Source organism: Mesocricetus auratus, unplaced genomic scaffold (assembly GCF_017639785.1).
Source record: "Mesocricetus auratus isolate SY011 unplaced genomic scaffold, BCM_Maur_2.0 Super-Scaffold_100004, whole genome shotgun sequence".
In the NCBI taxonomy this organism is placed as follows: Eukaryota; Metazoa; Chordata; class Mammalia; order Rodentia; family Cricetidae; genus Mesocricetus; species Mesocricetus auratus.
Genome location: NW_024429189.1, coordinates 43,951,026 through 43,974,039, shown reverse-complemented (window position 1 = coordinate 43,974,039; position 23,014 = coordinate 43,951,026). Strand labels below are relative to the sequence as shown.

General features: G+C 41.3%; 1 long non-coding RNA gene across 1 annotated transcript; it reads right to left on the bottom strand.

Annotated features, from left to right (window-relative positions):
• Positions 1–6,857: 6,857 nt before the first annotated feature.
• LOC121140186 lies at positions 6,858–13,354 on the bottom strand. The gene is made up of 3 exons (XR_005876994.1): positions 13,166–13,354; positions 9,878–9,999; positions 6,858–7,262 (listed from the first exon to the last, which is right to left on the bottom strand). It is a non-coding gene; the product is annotated as an uncharacterized LOC121140186 (long non-coding RNA).
• Positions 13,355–23,014: the final 9,660 nt, after the last annotated feature.

The window sequence follows — 23,014 nt, the reverse complement described above, 5'->3', positions numbered from 1 at the left end:
AATGGCCTCTGTGTTATATGTAAGCTCACTATTAACACTCAATAAATGTTAATTGTATAATAGTAAAATATATTGGACTAGTGAGATGCCTCAGTGGGTAAAGGCACCTGCTGCCAAGCCTGACAACTTGAGTTCAGTCCCTAGAACCTCCATAGTGGAAGGAGAAGAACAGACTCCTGCAAGTTGTTTCGAGACATCCAATACACATGTGCATGCTTCCCTCCCACACAGTACATGTAAAAAGGGCTAGAGATACTGAGCATGGCACTCCCTAGAGGCAATGTGGGTGTGGTTATAAAGGGAAAGCGTCTGCTTGCAGAATATAACTTCCCTTTGAATTTGCTTTATCTTCACATGGTACAAAGTAAAAGAGCTAAGAATGGGCTAATTGCTACCTTAGGCTAAGGTTATTAATTTTGAGATACATGAACAGAATTTGGCTTGTAGACTTTTTCAATAGAATGACTATTAAATGATTCAATTTTCCCTGCTTCTCACCTTGAGCACGCAGGAAAGTGAGAAAGGTTAGTATCAAGTCAAACAGGGCTCAGAAGCCTGGAAAATGCTAGGAAAGCCCACACCCAGTGTGGTATCATGTTCCAGGAGACTTTGTCTGTTTTATTGCAAACCTGTCACAGCATATATTTTGGAAATAGCATAGAAGGGAAGAAAGGATTGGATAATTCAATGATACTTAGATATGTTTGTTCTTCAGCACAGCATATGATAATTGATATTTTAATTTTATATGGATGGCTGTTTTGCTTGCATGTATGTCTATGGACCATGTGCACTGCCCATGGAGGCCAGAAAGGCAGGGGGTGGTCAGGTCTGCTAGAACTGGAGTTATAGATGGTTGTAAGCTACTATGTAGGTGCTGGGAGTTGAAACCCAGTCCTCTGAAAGAACTACAAGTGCTCATAACCATAAGCCATCTTTCTACCCGCATAGTAGCACACTGGTAAATGTTTAAAAACCTCTCTCTCAATAGATAGATAGACAGATAGATAGATGATAGATAGATAGATGATGGATGGATGATGGATGGATAGATAGATGATGGATGGATGATGGATGGATAGATAGATGATGGATGGATGGATGGATGGATGATGGATGGATAGATAGATGATGGATAGATAGATGATGGATGGATGGATGATGGATGGATGGATGATGGATGGATAGATAGATAGATGATGGATGGATGGGTAGATAGATAGATGATGGATGGATGGATGGATGATGGATGGATAGATAGACAAACAGACAGACAGAGTTCCAGTTTATAGCACTTGGGAATTTCCATGGTGTAAATACAACAATCATGGCCAATTTTAAACATGGCAACAAATAACTTGAAATCTTCCTCAGACTTTATCAGTTAGCTCTTACAAGTTGATAGATGATGCCTTAACAGAAATGTTTTTCAGTAGCCAGTAACTGTGGTGACAGAAGTGAGTAGTGATGGGCCAACAACTGGACTGGAGAGATGTCTCAGCAGCTAAAAGCAGCTACTGCCCTTGCACAGGTCCTGGGTTCTGTTCCCAACACCCACATTAGGCAGCCCGCAACAGTCTGTAACTCCAGCTTCAAGGATCCAATGTTTCTGGCCTCTGCCTGTACCAACACTCACTTACACATTACTTACACACAGACACAGACACATACACATAATTAAAAATAAGCCTCCCCCCAAAAGTTGGCAATGATCAAAGAAACTCTGGGGAGGGTAAAATGTAAGATTCTGGGTTTTCTCGGTAGCCAAAATGGAGTAGTGGTTATCGTAAGGCTGATAGGAGGATAAAGGAATTCTAATCATTGGGCGCTCAGCTAGGCCCTTGGCACGTGAGTGCTCAAAATGGTAATTGCTATTTATATTTTTATGTCTTGAGATTAAACATATCAGTCTTTAAATGTATGTAGAAAAACTATGATTATCGTGGAATATAAAATATTCTAGATATCAACTAGCCCTGAGTGATATGAAATTCATACCTTAATATTGGCCAGAGATTTATTATGGCATGCTTATATGCATAGATGGGAAAGTGCCTCCTATGTGGCCTTGCAGAGGAGAATCATGGACTTGACTTCTGGGAAGATGTAAATAGTCTGTATATTATTTTGAAGGTACTGCTTTGGCTGTGTATAATGCTGTGTGGCTTCTTTCTTGGTGACTGCTATGTACATTCTCAACACACCACACGTTCCTTCTCATCTGACAGAGCAGCCTGATGAAGGGGAGTTCAGACTTCTCACCCAAGGGAGTGATGGAAATCTGGTTTCATTTCCCAACATCTCTCTTTCTCAGCCACCTAAATGATAATCGACCTAGCTGTCACACATTCCCCAAATCTCTGCATTGTGTTGAAATCTCTTGAATGACAATTGATAAAAATGCAAATGTGTAACTTTGTAAAGTAGGAAGAGAAAACAAGGGTAAGAAATTCTGAGTATCTTTATTAAACACATCTCAATCCTGCCATATACCATTAAGCATTCAAAAAAATTCTCTGGCTTCTTGCTTTCTGCCATTATCTGGGAAAGCCTGTCTGCTGCTACCAAATTCTAACATAAACTGCTCAGAGTCCTATTTTTTTTTCTCATTGCTGTTTACTGTGATCTCACTAATCCTAATTTGACTTGGAATCAGAGGCCTCTTTTTCTTCATAGCCCGAAAGCATCTGTCAGCCATTAGCCTTGCCGGTAGGGATTAAGAACAATCACACACAAAGAAACTGCAAATGAGAGCTTATCTTCCTTATATCTTCCCATGTCTGACTGAAGTAAGACAACTCCACAAACCATGCATTTTAAAGAACATTTGTGCCGTGAATATATTACAAATATGGCCAGGAAGTAGGTTGCAGTATATCTTCAAAAGTGACTGATTTAAACCCAAACTTAATGTATTTTGGAGGCCAGCAATAATTTGACTTGCTGAGTGGATGGAATTTATGGGCATGATGCAGTGCAAATAAAAACATCCTCTTTCAGTAATAAAGGTGTTCGCTGTGTCCACACTGGGAAATACAGCTTTTCTTACCTCTGACTTCTGCAGAGAGCTCATGGGAATAGCTAAGTCAGACGCGGGGGCCTTTCTTTGTGGCCTTATGGAAATATCAAGTTTTATCTTTGTATTAAGGGGAGTTTATAGTGCCATCCCTGGACCTGGGTCTATGCTTTTGTGTTTGAGAAGCAAATAAATAATAGGAACCCCAGCATTGCACTACGAGCAGCCAGTACGTTTTCTAACAAGAAGGCCTGGATCTCAGTGAAGGAGAAACAGGGAGCAGGATGAGGATTTGTACACAGAATGCTCCTGTCTCTTCCTCACAGGTATGACCAATAAGAGACTAAGGTTTTTAATTTATGCATACATACCGCATATGCGTACTGTACTGTGCATACTATTTCAAACTATTCTGTATATGCTGTATCTTACTAGGCAGGGTTCTCTAGAAAGGCAGAACCAACAGGGCTGTATAGTTCAACAGTGGCTATCTGCTTATTGGAGAGTCTGAGAACTCTGTAGCTGCTCCAGTCTCATAACTAGACGCCTCAACTTTCTCAATTTGGTGTTGACAGTTTGGAAGATTCCTGGATAGTCTCTGATATTCATCTACATAGGAAAGCCAAAGAATTTGGAGTCTGAGGTCATCAGGAAAGCAAGGGCATGAGGAACAGACCTACTCAGCAAGACATGAAGGCACATGGGTGAAGTGCTTTCCCCTGACAGTCTTCTATGTCTGAAGATGCCTAGCATCATGTCTTCTGAAGTTGACAGTTAAGTTTAATCATAGTGTACGTGCTTCGCATGGCATAAGAACCCCACTGTCAGGTGACTTATGACATGTGTCTTTGGGGACTTCCTGTCTTACCTGTGTGATTCTGATGTGTAACCCCGAGAAAGAAACCTCTCATGGTACATATCTAATTCAATGTTCATAATGCCTTGACTTTGAGGTTGAAACATAGGAAGTAGTGAATTTCTGTGCGAAAATCATCATGAATTGAAACAACGCCCAAATGCTTCATTCCCTGCACCTCAGCGTTTGAGAAAAGCCCCAGATCTGCCTCTGAAGGCTTAGCCTTGTCCCTTACTCCCTATGTCTGTCCTTACCACCTATGTACACAGGGCGCTCAACCCTTATCCACAGGTTCTGTCTTTCTAGTTCTCCACGGAGGAGACTGGGAACATTGAACAACACAAGGCTGTTGATTCTTTCCCATCCTTCCTCCTCCTCTCGCTGTGCCAAACTTTGGTTAATCAAAGCCAGCAAGATTCTTGCTCTTGCTAACCAGAAATCTTTTAAACTTTTTCTAGAATGAATTCAATTTTGGGGAACTTTTGCTTTGTTTTGTTTTTAATCCAGATCTCATGTAGCCCAGGCTGGCCTCAGGCCTTAGACTTTTTATATAACTATATATGGCCATGAGCTTTTGGTCTTTCTGCTTCTCTGTGGTAAGTGCTGGGATCACAAGTGTGACCACTTCCTCTGATTTATGCAGGCCTTCTGTGTGTGCTAAGCACGTATACTACCAACTGAGCTGTATCCTTAGACTTGGGGGACTTGTAATAAGGTCCAGAGTGTGATATTATGGCTGATGGTACCATAAGGCCTGGGAGAAGATGCAGTCACTACCTCTCTCATCATGGGTACTTCCTGCTTTCTCCTTTGAACCAAAATTTAACACCACAAAGTAATTTCTTCCAAGGCCTGGAGATTATATGCCCCACTTAAAATTTCCCTAGAAAGTATTGGAAATATAGTTCAGTGGTTAAAAATGCTTTCTGTTCTGGTGGGAGTGCAAACTTTTATAGCCACTTTGGAAAATCAATATGGTGATTTCTCAGAAAATTGGGAATCCATCTACTTTAAGACCCAGCTATATCAATCTTAGGCATATACCCAAAGGATGCTCAATTATACCACAAGACACTTGCTCAACTATGTTCATAGCAGCTTTATTCATAATACCCACAAATTGGAAACAATGTAGATGTCCCTCAACTGAAGGATGGATAAAGAAAATGTGGTATATTTACACTATGGAGTATTACTTACCTGTTAAAGATAATGACATCAGAAAATTTGCTGACAAATAGATGGAACTAGAAAAGATCATCCTGAGTGAGATTACCCATACCCAGAAAGACAAACATGGTATGTACTCACTTATAAGTGGATATTATTCATAAAGTATAGGATAACCATGCTACAATCTGCAGACCCAGAGAAGCTAAGTAACAAGAAAGGCTCAAGGAAGACACATCAATCTCCCTGTGATGGGAAATAGAATAGACATCATGTGGAAAGGGGGGTTCTGGATGGGGATGGAAATGGGAGGGACTGGGGGAAGAATGGAGGGAGAGAGTACTGGGAGAGATAACTGGAATAAGCAGGCAGTCGGGGGAAGATCTCAGGGATGAACTAGAAACCTATGGAATCTATGAGGATGACCCTAGTTAAGACTCCAGCAATGGGGATACAGAGCCTGAACCAGCCATTTCCTGTAACCAGGCAAGATTTCCAGGGGATGGATTGGGACACCAGCCAGCCACAAAACCTTCCACTTACAACTTGCCCCGCCTACAAGATCTGCTGGGATAAAGGCTGTGCAGAAATTGTGGGAGTGGTCAACCAATGACTGGTTCAGCTTGAGTGCCTTATCATGAGAGGAAGCCAACCCCTGACACTGCCTTGAGGGCCAGGACCCAGAGGCTGGGTAGAACCAAATATAACTGGAAAAAATCAATGAAATGATTTCTAATGATATTCTGTTATACTCATAGATTGGGGCCTAGCCCAAGTGTCATCACCCAACAACTGATAGAAACAGATGTGGAGACCCACAGCCAAACATTAGACAAACCTGGGGGAATCCTGCCGAAGAATGGGAGGAAAGATTGTAGGAGCCATAGAAAACCCACAGAATCAACTAACCTGGGCTCATAGAGACTATACCATTAACCAGGGAGCCTGCATGGGACTGACCTAGGCCCTCTGCTTGTGTTACAGTTGTAACTTGGTCTTCTTGTGGGACTTCTAATGTGGGGGGGCTGTCTCTAACTCTGTTACCTGCTTTTGGGACCCTTTTCTCCTACCAGGTTGCCTCATCCAGCCTTAGTGGAGAGGAGGTGCCTACTCACACTGCAATTTGATATGCCTATGCCATGGGAGGCCTGCCCTTTTCTGATGGAGATGGAGGTGGAGGAGAAGTAGTTGGGGGTGGGGAAAAGGGGAGGTGAGAGGGAGGGGACTGGGAGGAGAGGGGGAAGGGTAATTGGGGTTGGAATGTAAAAACAAACAAATACAAAAGGAGTAAACAAACAAAAAACAATAAAGAAAAGAATGCTTCCTGTTTTTCTAGAGGGTTCAGCATCACTATGGGGTGGCTCACAACCGCCTATGACTCCAGCTCCAGGAGATTGATGGTACACACACACACACACACACACACACACACACACACACACACACTTGCCTGTATGCACAGCCTGTATGCACACATGTTTAAAAAAGATTGGATGACCTTTGCTAGCAAACATGTCCCCAAAGCTGACAGGAGCACATCTCTGTGTTTCTCTCCAGCACTAGGGTTTATTACCATGGTGTGCTCAGGACTGATCTTCAGCGGTTGCCTTACTGGGCTTGGGTTACAATGCAGACACAGATACAATGTGATCACCAGAAGCCCCCTGTTCCCATCCGGTTCTAACACATCACCAGCTAATGTAGTTGTTTGATTTTCTTGTCCCTTAATGGGGATGAAGGCACAATCTCCTCTCTAATTGCACTGAGGAGGGTGCTTGGAGGTGGCTTCTTGGATTGTAGAGTCAGGAGATTAAATCTTGCTATTCCAAGTCTCCCTAAACAGCCAGCAATAGTTCAGAAAGGATTAGGCAGATAACGCTGTTTCAGTTTCTCAGTAAATCAGTAATAGTACTCTTGCGCCAAGTTCTCTCACTTGTCATTTATTGCTAATTATCAGGTTAGGGACTGCTAACCCAAGTTTACAAGCTCAGGGTTCCAAGTATGCAGCCTGCTTTCAGCCAGCTCTCACATGGAATGGGGGCAGATACAGGGTTGTGAAGCTCTAAGGCCCAGTGATGGTTTTCTTGCCACAGCACATTGGGTGAAGTCAGCAAAGCCATTCCTGTGTTTCTGTAGCTCTGTTAGGAACGGTTCAGCTTCAGACACACTCCAAGAGACTGAAAAACCCTCGTGCTGCCCTTATCCGGAGACCTAGGTATCCTGTACAGGGGTCGGGGGTGGGGAAGAAAAATCAGTGAAACATCAAATCCAGCTACATTCTGCAGCCCACAAATCTCGGTCACATATGAGACCTCATAGAATCTTCGCAGCCCATGGGAAGGGAGGATGTACATTCACAATGTGTTTACTAGAGGAAGAGGCTTTGAAAAGCCACTTGCTACCATGGGTCAGGGGTCAGACTTGTGGGAAACAGAAGTAGGGCTTGAATATAGGCCTTACTACGTCTTATCACATAGTACCACGGGGAACTATGGAAATTGGCTATGTGTTTACACATGCAAGTTCAACTGTCCAGCTGCCATGTTCTGATTGGAAAGTACGAGTTAGTAGTAGCAAAAGCATATCCCTGATTTTTATGGGTTATGCATTGAAAACAAACAAACAAAAACAGCTCAAGGATCTTTTAAGACCCAGAAACTAGAAGTGTTTTATAGAGACAAACCCAGCCATCTCAGGCTGGCCTGTCTTACCACACGGTTCAACAGACACTGGAAGATATCTTCATAATGTCAGTCACCCACACCATTTTAAAAACAAGAATTTTATAATGTTCCCTTTATAAAAAATGAAAATTTAATACAGACACATACAAACTTCAGATACTTTAATTGCGTTATGAATGAGTACAAGGTAAAAATAGCTAAATTATAATAATGTTCAACATGTAAAGGCTTGAAAATGATCACAACATCTACAATTTAATAATCAGGTACTTGTAGACAAATATGAATGTTTAGAAGTTCAGGATCTTTGAATTTAGACCAGAGAGGTGTGGTGCATTGGTAACTCATGGGCTGGAAACGGCCCTGCCATGTTTAATATAATGAATATCTACAAGTGAACAGTAATTTTTAAGCAAGTTCTAAACAAACTAAAACTCAGCTTCCCTCTATTATCACAGTAGTTGTATTTCCATAAAAGTTAAGTAGCTATTGGATTATGCAACACATAATTTGTGGTGATGTATAAAATGGAGATGGGTAAGAGGCTAAGATGGCTTCAGTATTCTTTTTGTCCTTATACTCATTTGAATTCCAGGGGACATGTGGACAGAAGTTTCTGTCCCACCTGGTCCTGCTGCTGTTTAGTCCCAAATAAACACACAGAGGCTTAAATTAATTATAAACTGTTCGGCTGATGGCTCAGGCCTCTTATTGGCCAGCTCTCTCTTAATTATTAGCCCATTTCTATTAATCTGTGTATCTCCACGTGGTCTTATCTTACCAGAGAATGCCTGGGCACTCTACCTCTCTGGTGGCTACATGGTGTCTTAGTGACTCCACCTATACCTTTCTCTATCCCTATTTGGATTTCTCGCCTAGTTAAATCCTGCCTGTCCTTTGGCTGAAACAGCTTTATTCATCAACCAATAAGAGAAACATATATTCATAGCATACAGAAGGACATCCCCTACCAGGGACATCCTGAACGATGTGGGGCATGTCTTTGTTGAACAGAGCTGCCTCATAGTTGGCAGGATGCCTGGCACCCTTGACCCCTTATTGACTGCATGCTGGCACTTCTCTTGTTCCCAGTGATGGAGACAACAAAAATGTGTTTCATTTCGAGATTTCTCAAAAGAAACCTGACAGTGGACCTACCATGTGGCCCAGATATACCACTCCTGTTCACCCAAAGGACTCTGAGTCAGCATGTCATAGGTGCTTGCATGTCACTGTTTACTGTACCATCAGTCACCAGAGCTAACTAAGTTCCTGGGAGTCCAGCAGCAGAGGACTGGATAGGAAATGTGGTTTATGTACACCGTGGAGTGTTTCCAGGCACAAAGAAGAGGAAGTTACAGTGTTTGCAGGAAGATACACATAACAGGAGACATTTGCAATAATTTAATTTGGTCAGCCCCAGGACGACAAATATTGGATGTTTTCTCTTATCTGTGGTTCCTACATTTTATCAAGATGAATAAAAACATGCGTGCATATATGATGTGAAGTATAGGTTCAAAACTGGAAAGAGGAGGAATGGGGGGGTAGAGATAGCTATGTGCAATGTACAGTGATTACCTGTATGAAAATGTAGTTATGCAACACAGTATCATGTTCAATGTGAGTTTGTTCAAAATGGTTTTAAAAAATGCTCCCTACTTCGTTTCGAATTTCCGGGATGCCCCCCACCCAGTTCCTCTGCTGAGAGGCTCAGGCATTCTTTGAGGCCAGCAGCTCAGGCCTTGCAGGTGAAAGTACTAGAGATTTAGCTCCTAAGACATTCCTCACAAAATCCCAACCTTTTGGACTCAGAAACTGGCCTCCTTGGAACATCACCAGACTGGGTGTGACCAGCAGCTGCTGTGCTGTAACAGGAACTGATGTACCTGGAATCTTCGGATCATATTCTAGTCTTAGGCAGGCCGCCTGGACATCCCACAACAAGCTCTGGGTAACACTGACTCATGCTGTGTGACCATCTGCTCCTTTCTTTGTTGCTTTGTCTAATGGTTTGAGCTATGTTTCTCCTGGAAGACTAATTCAATGTGTATCAGCGATGAGGGTGTATGCACATCTCATTGGTGAAGACAAAACACTGATTCCAAACCACAAAAAGGAGAGCAGAAGTCCAGGGTTGCAGCGGCTCACCATAAGGAGAGGAAGCAGGCGGCCTTTGTAATAGGTCCATAAGATGGAAACAGCCAGGACTCCCAGGAGTAGTGTGACATCTGTTACTTGAACATATTCCAACCCCGGACATGGGCGAACACCTTAAGAATAAAAGAATAAATGAAGAAAAAAAGCCTCTTCAATAAATTCTGAATTTTTGGACTGAACAACCCCAGAAAGTCTAGCGGGGAGGAAACATTTATGCTGTTGCAGACTTTCTCTGCAGTTGGACAGTGAGCCTTAGCCCAAACGCTACTAGGACTCTGGAATGGTAGTGTCTGGAGTGCGGAGCCACAGGTGAGGACGCGGAATCACTATCTGAGTCCTCTTGAGGTTCTGCCATTCTGAATTCAAGAATACTGGTGCTAAAGACAGAATTTAAACAAATCTATCTGGGATTCAGGAAGTGATGTCAGGATTAGAGGAAGTGAAGAGGTTAAATAACAATAATGCCAGCAAGAGAGCAATACTCACTTGTCTTGGGTGTTTAATTCCTTTACATCTTGTTTTAATATCAAATTACAGCTCATATAATTAATAGACAAATGTATTTACAAGTATTTAATGAGTATCTGTAAAGATGTTCTTAAGAAGCAGTTTGGAAGGAACAGAGATTAAACAACCTAAATTTATGAACGTCTCAGCCACTCCTGTCGCACGAGATGCTTTTGCTCCTCTAGATGGCAGCACTGAGACTGGAGGGCTAGTCTGAGGTACCACAGACAGGTTTCCAGGGCTCATCCCTTGGGAATTCAACAGCCTGCAAGTCCTGAAACTGTACTCTCCCATTTGATCATGGACTCTTTGTAGGATAGCTGGGCCACCTCTGTACATAGTATAATCTTCAGCATGATGTTACTTACAGCATCCCTTCAATGGTCTCTGCTTCCCCCAATAGGGGGAGTCCTCTATTGGTCTTTACCAACTGCTATGGCAACAAAAGCATCTTTAGGAAGAAAGGTTTAAAATGTGAGCTGTCTAAGAGCAGAAATTAAGCACTCCCATATGGGCACATTTCTTTGTGGTTCTTAGTTTTGGCTGCCCTGGGTCCTACAACTACAGAATTTGTTCTTAGATGGGATCAGGAATTTCAAAAGTTGCCCAGAGCATTCTAGACTATTGTTAAGGCTGAGCTCCACTGTCAGATCATTCTGGGGGTGGTTGCTTTGCTATCTACATAGCTCATCATTTCTGCCACAAAGACACACTCACCATAAACCACATTCCTTTACTTAGTTTTGAGCCTGTAATATTCTATCTACCCAGTTCCTAATTCTTTATACATTGGGATATGTAGAGGACCAAAGTGTTCCAATGAATAATTTCTAAAATGCAATGTTTGTTTCTTTGGGAGAAAGAAGAAGTAAAGGCAAAAAAGCATGTAGACATTATCTTTAGGGGTGTTGACCATAGTAAGCTGGCCATGTACCAGTGGATTGCCCCTTACACATGCATCTATATGGGCACCACTAACTTGCAGTGGCATCTTGCCTTGCCAGTGAACTTGTAGTGGTGGCATGGTTTCAAGTGCAGATGTGACCCATTATAAGGTAGAGGAGGGGCTGGCTTGCGCTCTCTTGGGTTGTGGAGAGCATCGGAAGGGCAGAGACTGCGTCTTCTGGAGCAAGAAGACTGAGGCTGTTATTTACTCTTATCTGTGTAAGTGCTTCTCTAATAAATACCTATTTGTTCTTTATCTTGGGTCTGGTGGACTCATTTAGACCCTGTCTTTACTAGCTAGACTCAGTAGATTATTTTTGATAGAGAATGTGAAGTTGGGAGAGCAGTGTGTGTGTGTGTGTGTGTGTGTGTGTGTGTGTGTGTGTATGTGTGTGCCCATGTAAGTGCCAATGTGGTCTAGTAGGAGCTAGAGTGGGGAAATGGGAAGAATAATTATGATTGAAATACATTGTATGCATATATGAAATCCTCAGTGAATAAATAAAAATGGAAAAATAAGCAAATATTGGAAACAAAAGTGAAAAGATAATTGCTTTTTTACTTTTTAAAAAGTAATTTATTTAAAATTTTTGCTTTGAGAAATGAAAAGCAAAGTCCTCTTTTTTTTAAACTTTTTTTGAAAGAAAATATCAGAAGCAAGAATACCAGGGCCTTCTATAATGACTACTTTCACATCAGTAATTCCAAGACACCTAACCTGTCTACTTCTCTATATAATAGTTGATTCCAGATCGACAAGCAACACACATTTCTGAAAAATAGAGAATGGCTGCCAAGAAACAGGACTTTGCATGAATGAACATGATCAGCACTGCAAGGAAGAACAGAGTAGACACCGAGTGTATATGTGATAAACCCTTGACAACTCTGCCTTCATGCTGAAATGGAGTCTGAAAATGGTAAGCTCACCTCAAAGGGTCTATGACTATTACTTTGGTTTTTTTTGGGGGGGTCTCCTAGAACTAATCCCATTTCCCCTGTCATCCCCTTTACATCTATGCTGTGCTTTTGCAAATAGACAGCTATGTTCGTCAAATCCTGTTGTTGGACAGAACTATTGCACAACAAAGTAGATCTCACAAAACCCTACTGGGAGTTATCTATTGTTTCAGAAGGTGAATGAAGAGAGGTGAGGGTCAGATCAATGGTCACAGAAGAACGGCTATTAAAGTCCATTTGGTCTTTGTAAAATCAAAGCTGGAAGGGAAGCCCATCTCAGGCTTTACTAAATTTAAATATTACCATAAACATGTCATTGTTTAAGAATCATAAATACAAATTCCTTGGTGGGAAACCGAGTGAGGGTGAATCTGTTTGGCAGTTTGGTTTTATGGTGAGTGTAGATTCTGGAACATAATTACACAAGGTTTGGAGAGTGAGGGGAGTGAAAACCAGTTCAATGGCACCCAAGACATTCCTTGTTTCCTATTTACTACATTGAGTTCTCTTACTCTCAGATTGCTTAGATACAGGATGCCTCCACATCGTAGACTTGCAAATCCATAAATATAATTCAAGTTAGTTTCTTGAAATATCACATGGAACAGGGAGGACTCAGTGTGTGTGTGTGTGTGTGTGTGTGTGTGTGTGTGTGTGTGTGTATCAGTTGTTTCTTTGAGGTTTTTGTAAGCAACTCATAACTTTAGTCTGTGGTGATAAATTCTAGTTGTTAGAACAAAACGGATAGGATATAGCCCTGGAGATGGGAAGTGGCTTTGGTCTTCAGCAAGGATAGTCCCCAGCTTTTTGGTCATGTCTGTGCTGCTCTGCCATCTCCATCCTACCTGTCTGAGCTTAAGAACTCACCTTTTTTGGTACCTGGGCTTCCATAGTTCCTTGTGAGATAAGCAGCCGTGAAATACTTGTGGATTTTTCTGATTAATGATAGCAATTTTGATTGATATTTCTAGTGTTTTCTACACAGAAGAACTCCCAAAGTGCTTTAGGAAAACCATCCTCCTGCTCCTGTGATATCCAGAATGAGTCATTAGCAGGGTCCTGTGTGTGATGCTAAAAGCAGCTAGAGTAGCTCACAGGTTGCTGCTTCAGTGACTTCAATGACAGAGCTCACCAGCTTCTGTGACATGTCTTGAGTGGGATAATATCTAGGCACTGTGAAGCTCAACCCCACAGGTGCTACCATCTCAACACCGCCTGCTGGTTTTGTAACAGCATTGAGACCTTCTCGTTTTTACTTTCAACTTTGGATTTAACAGCTGATTACTCTTCTTGCACAGCTTTTCTGGGTTATGTATCAGATTGGGAGTGCTGTAGACAGAAGTTTCTGTCCTGCCAGTCCCACTGCTATTTAGTCCCAAATAAACACACAGAGGCTTATATTAATTATAAATGGTTTGGCCAATGGCTCAGGCTTCTTATTGGCTAGCTCTCTCTTCATTATTAACCCATTTCAATTAGTCTGTGTACGTGATTTTGGCTTACTGGTGATGTCTGGACCTCTTGCTCCCTCAACAGCTACATGATGTCTCCTTGACTCCACCTACTACCTTTCTCTGTCCTTGTTTGGATTTCCCACCTTGTTAAATTGTGCCTGTACATTGACTGAAACAGCTTTGTTCATCAACCAATAAGAGAAACATATATTCACAGCATACAGAAAGACATCCCCCATTAGAGTGCCTGGCAATTCTTGGTTCCTCTGACCAGGACAAGCTTTCTGCTCTCTATTCAGGTTTTCCCTGTTGAGGCTAATTTGGGATGATCCCTTGTAAATGTGACTCCGACACCACCCTTCTTGGCTTTGTAGGTTTCACTTCCTATTGTCTACATTCCCATTTCTAGGCAAGTGCCCTTCCTCTGCGCTACAACCCAGCCCTGCATTCTTGGCTTTCAACTTTACCATCTTGCAAGCAAGGAACCTCAGTATGACTTCTGCTATGGCCTTTGCCACCCAACAGTCACCTAGTGAGATTTTGTCACCTTTCTGCATTGACCTAAATGAATTAACGACTGACATCAACTTAGGGTGTTGGATGGAGGTGGGAGTAAAGCAGGGTGTGTCTCAGTTCTATACCACTTACCCTTTAAATAAATTATCGCTTTCAGATAGCTGAATCCAAGAGTGATGCACCACTTTTTTTTTTTAACTACAAAAGACCTGGCTTGGAGAAGTCAGGAGCAGTCTGAGTCAAAAAGAGTTAGAGAGTCAGAGATTGAAATTTTGTGCAAAACCCTTCCATACCCACTTATAGAGCTAAAAATTCTACACGTATGTGCACATACAAATATGTATATGGATATTTATAGATGCAATCAGATGACACAGAGTTGAAAGTAAGGGAACTTCATCCAAGCAAAAAGCTATCATCATGAAAGATCTTTAAGATATACCAGGAGAGTCTATCCTTCCAAGTTAGATATGTGCCTGTGGGCACTTGTCTTAGGTAGGATTTCTATTGCTGAGATGAAACACCATGACCAAAAAGCAAGTTGGGGAGGAAAGGGTTTATTAGGCTTACACTTTAGCATTGCTGTTCATCAATGAAGAAGTCAGGACAGGAACTCATACAAGGCAGGAGCTGATGCAGAGGCCATGGAGGGGAATTGCTTCCTGGCTTGTACTCCATGGCTAGCTCAGACCGCTTTTTCATAGAACTGAAGACCAGCAGACTAGGGGTGGCACCACTCACCCTGGGCTGGGCCCTCCCACATTGATGAGTAAATAAGAAAATGTCTTACAGCTGGGATCTCATGGAGGCCTTTTCTCAATGGAGGATCCTTCCTCTAATGATTCTAGTTTGTGTCAAGTTGACACCCCAAACCAGCCAGTATATTACTAAAGCACCATGCGTTTTTTATGGATTCTCAATAGTGAGATACTAATATCCAGCAATACTTTTGGGAAGGTTTTTTGATTCCCCTACAGAATTGTGATTATTAAATTCCACTGAAAAGTCTTTGTGTTCCAGTACTGTGGAACACAATGGTGCATTTCCACACAGTCCGTAATGGAGGGCATTGTTTCTCACACCACCAAGCCTTGCTTCTTACGATGTGTGGGGAGTTCTCTGGTCAGTTCCAGGGTCAACATCAGTGCTTCCTCTGTGGACTTGCTTTAAATGTGGTGCTGTTGCTCTGCTTTATTTTAATCCCAGTGATGGAGAACCATGGCTGGTAATTCTGTTTCTTCGCTTTGGCTGTTTAGGAACTCAGAGCCAAATGTCTGTCTGTCTACCCGTAGAATGTATACTGGGCCTTCTGGCATGCCTGGGGCTTGCTAACTTGGTTATGTTTCCAGACTTATCTATTTTTCCTATTTCTAGTTTCCATCTGCCATAATTTCTTTCCATTTCCATTTTGTAACATGTTTTACATTCTTTTTTTAATAGAAAATCAGGGTATAAATAAACAAATTAGCAATCTGGTAGTAAAATATAGTAAAAAGAGACATAGAAGGAAACATCAAATATGGGTAAAGGTATGATTTATCTCCAAAACTTTCTGTTCAGCACGGCAAATATTCTTACTGCCTACTAGAATAGGCCTGTCAGTCTCAAGACCTAATCTTGTTCACCTGTGTTCCAGTATTCAGAACAATACCTAGCATTTAATGGACACTTAATAAATATTTTCTTTATGCATTTCCCTGAGTATAAAGATGGCGTTTCTTCAAAATGGCTTAGTCTTAGTTGACAAAAGAAAGAGAGAATGGGATTTAGACATTTTAGAATTATTTTAGATTTTTCTTCTTTCCTGAACTGATTTTTCAAATTGTATTTACTTTTGAGCTTTCTAGACAAGGATTTCAGAAATCAATCTCATTTGCAAGAATATTCTTTTTCTTTTATGAGTAAGGGATTTCTTCAAGCAGGTGGGGAAATCTGTTATAACCTGACAAAAAACATTCTCCGAGCCTTAATTTTCAATTAGTATAATAAAAACTTAGTCCTCATATCCATATATTGAAACAGGTTACATCTACAGACAACCCCTTACTAGGCATGTAGCCATGCTATGGAAGTGCTTTCTGAAGATTCACAACTTCAGCTTCATTCTCACAGACATAACTACACCATGGTCAATGTCACTTCAGCAGACTGTTGGACTTATGACTCAAAAGGAAAGAAGTAAATGATGTTCTAACATTGGTTGACTGAAGTTATTGAAAAATCAATCTAAGGACAGAAATCATTGTTGTGTATTTTCATTCAGATAAGCGATGTTAATAAATTATGATTTTTTCCAATATAACCTAACCTCACATATATGTGTACATGTCTAAGTTACCTATGCATCTATCTGTCTGTCTGTCTTTCTATCATCTATCTCTGTTTGTCTGTCTAAGGTTTTCTGACCCTGTTTCTTTGAGGAGAGGTTAGACAAAATCATCATGAAGACTCTTTCCAAAGAAGATTGAAAAACATACATAGATAATGGACGTATTGCAGAGAATGAAGGGCTCACAGAACAGTTCTGCTGGGGGTTGCTTGGATTTTTCACTTCTCCTTCAATCGAGGCTAGAAGATTCAATCTTCAGTAGACACGGGAAATTGAGCCCCTATTTTTCATAGAATTATTCTTTACTTTTGTGTCTTCTGTGGTTCAGAGTGAGCCTTCTTATCAGCTGGGCCAATAAGATCATTAATGGAAAACAGTGTTGTGCACCAGCGGATCTTTACTCCTTGATCAATAGTTATTTACTTCTGAGGGGTCACAGCTTGGTTAATATAGCTGAATAATTTTATTGATAGATAACATAACAATGAAAAATAAAGTTTAAGATAGAAGATGAATGAATACAGCACTTTCTCTAGGCATGAATATTATTATTTGAAAAACCGTAATAGCTGCTGGAATGTTGAAAGGGCAGACAACAAAAGCATTGAATAATTGTTCTAGGACTATAATCAGACTTCCATTATTGACCTCTGTTAATATTCTACTGTAACTGTCTGCTAAATTGGTTCCTTGGGGCTTGAAATATACAGTGATGTTATGAGTTCCTATCGTAAATTGCCACACAGTAAAGTAGCAAGTCTCTGAAATAGTGTTGGCCCTAGTTTGATCAATACTCAATTCAAACCAGTGCAATGGGCAACTGTTTCCATAGAAACATTGATGTCACAGAGGTTGAACAGCGGCTGTTACAACAAATCATTTCCTTTGAGCAGTTGTAATTGACTATATGTACAGTTTGCTGTCACTTGAGACCATTTACATCAAGCAAGTAACAGAACCACATTAGTTATTCCAGGAGTAAGAGGGTTAGCTCTTCCCTTTGTGACCTTACAAATACCTAGGAGGATGTCGCCATAGAAACCAGCAGAATAACTGATGAACATGGGGGTCCAAAGCTACCTGGATGCAATAGCCTTCTTTTGGGAGCTGAAAGGTAGTCTAAAGTTTCCCAGTTCTTTCACATTAGCACTGGCTCTTGCTACTCACAGTAGTGACTTGACTCCTCTCCTGTGAACACACCAGGACTGCAGATGTCCCAATTCCATTTGCACTTCATTTCCTGCCCCTCACATTCAATTTTCCACAGGCGTCTGGCTGCTAAGGTGCGTGTGCACATTTGGTAAAATCTCAACTTCTCACTGGCTTGGCCCTGGGGAATCACTCATGTCTGCAAATTGAGATTACAAGAGAGAGGAACCTTTGACAAAGCCTTACATATTTTACTTTTATCTAAATAATCCCTAGGCTTTAAAGACAGGAAAGAAAGAAAATGCAAACTTGGCTTGCCTTTGTTTAGCTCCCCAGACTAAAATCAGCACCTGAGCTGAGTTTCACCGCCTAGGGTTCCTCATGTGGTTTTACCACCAGCCTGAGATGTCTACAGCTGGTGGAATGGTTTGGAGTATTGCATATACGCCTGGGGAATGGAGAGGTGTTTGTGTCCTTTGGCAGATGAACAGGCAGAAAATGATGTCGATGTGTTATCAAACTCCACATCACGTCAATACTACAGGCCAGCGGGGGGGTATGTCCAGACCTGTACAGAGTAAATGTGCCCAGACAGAAAAATCTCGATTCTTGCCAGCCTTGGACTTAAAATAGCAGTGAAATAAATGTGAGAAGCTGGAATGGCATTAACGTTGTGTTTGTAATTATGATAAAGATGGAGGGCGGCAGCTGGGTGTGTCTGGATCTAAGCAAGTATTTGCAGCCACAATCCAAGAGATCAGACTTTACAGGTTGGGGACAAATCCCTTGCTTTGATGTGACTGCAGGTATGATTAGTAACAGTGGCATCTTGGCATCTCTGGGAGAAAAAAAATATGGTCATCAATGGAGATAGGCTCAAACCCCTAATTGGAGTGTTTTCTTTCAAAGGGTCTTCCAGTGCAGACCCATGATGATCAGCCTATAGATTTTTTTAACCAGTCTGCCTGATCCCCCCAGGTGAATTCTCCAAGGTAATAAAATTGAATTGCAATCAGTATTCTTTGATACTAGTCTGCCTCCGACTGTTATTCACCTTGAACCAGAGAACAACCATTTATAAGATAGTTTAGAGACACAAATCCTGTAAATTACTCTGTTTGGCCTTAAAAGAATGTTTGACTTGAAGCATAGAAATGGCTGTAAATCCTACAGGAATAATTTATAAGGCAACATAGCAAGCAGTGATTTTCTGGCTAACATAGGTAAAGAAAGATGGTTTGAAATGAAAGAATGTTTCCCATCCCCAGCCTCTGGCTGAGGTCAGAGAACTTTTTTAGGGCCTGACACACAGGAAATTTAGTCATGGTACCTGGATGTCCTGAGAGAGAAGGGAAACAGCTGCCCTTTGTACATATGCCCTTTCCTGAAGCAATTCTTTTCTCAGAGCTAGCCATTTTCCCTCTGACACCATAGCTGGACCATGGAGGAGCCATGACTGAGTACCAAGATGGATCTGTCAGTCAAGAGTTAATCAACGAGTAACCTCTCACAAAGATGCTAGGAAGAATGGCTCACACGTGTGTGTGTGTAGTGTGTGTGTGTGTGTGTGTGTGTGTGTGTAAGGAGTACATAAAAGGTAGCTAGCCATTTCCAATAATGTTGAAAATCATTTTGTGTTAATCTTGATTTACAAAAAGATTCTTTTGTTGTATACAATATTAGAGTAACTCACCTTATTAGCAAGTTCAGAGCTGAGTAGATAGAAAAATAACAAAATAGAATAAACAGGAAAGGCGGAGGGAATCAGAAGAAATTAGTTGTATCTTTGACACCTCTGCTTCTTAGGTGACTATCCATGCTTCAGTTGATTCATGTAAAATAAGGGTGTCTCTTCACAGAGTCCTCTGATTTAGCTGTACTGATTAGCCAATAGTTAAGGGCTACAAATATTTCAAGAGTATCCTGGCACATAAATTATAGATTTAATATCCCATTCAATTTATATCTGAGCCTAGGGGAATACAAGAAAGCACCCACCCCACAGCCATCCCTTCTTTTTTTTCTACTTTGTAACTCAATAATTTAAAGAGTTATAAAAAAGAAATGGGTTATCTCAAGAATGCATCGTCAAACCATATTAGGTAGTTTCTTTATAAGTATCTTAGTTTTTTGATTTGTGAAACTCAAAAGAAAAGCAAATTTATCTAAAAAAAGCCAAATAAATTTGTTGTTAGACCATCTCTGAGATCGCTTCATTTGAATCTGATTAGCTAACACTAAGAAGGCAATACCTACGTTGGCACTGTTATCATGACTGGGTGAAATAGAACTGCACCGAGCCTAAGATTCTGTTAACTGAAGTGTCTGAGCATAAGTAAGTATTTCTTTGCTGGTTGTGGATCTTCTCTGTCAGGACTATTATCCTAAGCATCAGTTTGTGTTTTGTGTGGCTGGAAGAGATACGGGAGTGGAGTTGAATCTCTAGAGAGCTCATATTTCTTTGTTGACTAAATCGCTAAACATTTTTATTCTTTTTTGGCAGTTTCCCTCTATGTTAAAAACAGAGAGCATTTGAATAAAACCTGGTGCAAGAGAACACACATTTGGAGGTGAGCCGGGATGTATGTTGGCACCAGTTACTGTTAGGTACGTACGGCTGTATGCTCCTGAGAGTGTCAAGTGTCTAGCCAGTGGCTTTCTGGTGGCAATGAGGCAGAAGGAGAGTGATGAATGTAGTTAAAAGACTATACAGCGGTAACTTAAGTTTTTTACTTTGGCAATTTCGATATCCGTGGTTCCTTGGGACTAGCTTTAGCAAGTGAGTCCCCAGCCCCCTGCTTCCGTTAGTTCTGCAACCCCCACCCCCAGGCAAGTGTCTCCATGACACCTGGTGCTTGCCTGTCACATATGCTTGCCTGGAAATGAAGAAGGGTGGCTTCAGTGACCTTGGTTGCTTGATTGCTTTATTCTGTTTCGATAGTGCATCTCCTTTCCCTTCCTTTTCATTTTTGTTTGGGTTTTTTGTTTTTGAGACAAGGTCTCATTCTGTAGCCCAGACTTGCACACAGCATTGATCCACCTGCCTCCACTTAGCAAGTACCAGGATTACAGGCGTGCACCATCAATCCTGGCCTCACATTTGCTGCCTTAATCATCTTTGGTTTTCTCTTTTGGCATCTCAAGGGTCACACCCAAGGCCTTGTACAGGCAAGTACTATAGCACTGAGCCACATCTTCAGTGCCCTATTCCCATCTTTACCTCCATGCCTGGGGTTATGGCAGCAGCACTATTCGAAACTGTCAAGATATGGAAACAGCAGCAGTGTCCACCATCAGATAAATAGGTAAAGAAAATGTAGCGTTGATGCCCAATGGAATTAAAAATTAAGGGAATCCTGACACTTTCAACAACATAGATTGTTAAATGAAGTAAGCCCATCCACAGAGAGAACCACACAGGGGGATCTTACACTCTAGAAATTCCGTCTCAGAGAGGGTGGGACAAAGTGGGAATGAATAGACTGGGCAGAGGTTGGCCTAAAGAAACAATGTTTCCACAGTTGAAATTGGCTCAAGAGTCTGTCTGACAGGGGGTGGTGACAGCTAGTAACAGCATGTGTACTTAAAAATTGCTAAACAAACGTCTGGAGAGTGAGAGTTGTTGGCACTGGATAGCTCAGAAGGTAACATCAGGAGGGAGCTACAGGGTTAATAAAGAACACCTTTTCATACATCCCTAACAACACCATCCCCCTGCCTGAGCATCCTGTCCCTCTCCCCAGAGTCCAGCACCTTACATAGACTGCTGACATCACGCCTTCTTCCTGTGGCATCACTGGGTCTCCATCAACAAGGTCATTGTTTTCTGCAGGAAGAAAATTGATTTTCTGAACAAAACATCCAATTCCACTGACCAGGTTTCCAGTTCCCTTTGTACCATTTGCAATTCCATCCGGGCAGATGCCAGAATCCCAGGAGACAGAATATGACAGTATTAGCATCCTTGTCTTTTGATAGTTGATGCCACGAATCACAACTGCCAAAGGCTCACCCTGGAGGGTGAGGCAGATAGTTCCTATACAAGGGTGTATTTCCAGGTCAAAACACATATTTCAAAGACCTCGTTGGTGTCTGAACAACTTAAATATGTATATAATATCATTCATATGCTTAATATCATTGATGCACAAAGTGTCTATAAACTGAGTACATGTCTTAAGTAATTTTATACAATAGTGATAATGGACAATATTGTTTAAAATGCATTTAAGTTAGCAGACACAGGAATCTAATATTAAACTTTGTGTGACTTTGGGCAGTGCACCTAAATTCACCATTAGTGTGATGCTAATGATTCTTGAGGACAAGAACCTGAATTTAATAGCATTTGAGCTTGATCTGTGGTCTTTTGTCATCAACTCAGGTGACATAATGCCAAGGTAGCCTTGTTAAAGGACAAGGTAAATGATTTAGAATTTTGCTGAAATCTCTAGTTAGTGGAAGGTAATCTAAGGCTTGCTAGGTGGTAGAGGGGATGGGGTAGTAGTACACTTCAGGAGTTTTTAATTACTCTTGTTTCTATTACTGTCACTATGTTTATAACACAGATTCCCAAATGATGAAACTGCTTGGGACAGGAAGCAAGCCTTTTGCGAATTGAGATTTATCATATCCAGTTTTGTTTTGTGTGTGGATTCTTTTGAAGCAAAGCTGTAATCATGATTGTATAGTAATACATCCCACATGAAACTAACTGGAAGTGAAGAATGACCTGACAATTTGATTTAAGCATAAACATTATTTTATAGCCTAGTCATAAGAACGAGATGTCCTTTCTTCCCTGCAGACCCGCATGCAGCATCTCTGGAAGAAGCTGGGTAATCTTCCTAGGGTAAAAGGAACCTTCTCAGACCCTATGTCATCTTTGCAACCCTGCAATAAAACAAGAAGAAACACATCGAAGGAAATGTGTTGTATTAGTTGAACCAAATTTCAGGTCAGGATATTCAGGGTCATAAAAAGGACATTACAAGAAGGGGGACAGAGGGAATCCCTCCCACCCCCAAACTTTGCTACACTAGTGTAGAGCTAGTTCTATGATTTCTAATTCAGTGTGAGCTTAGGTATGAGACATGTCTTTGAGGTCTCATGTGCTGGATTGACTAGAACCTGAATCTAACATTTTTTGAAAGAGAATAGGAGCAAATATGCACTATTGTGCACACACACAAGTTCTATGTGATAAGCAGTATTTCAATATTTTGTGTTTGTTTACTCAGTCCTCGAAGCAATGCTGCACAGTAGGTG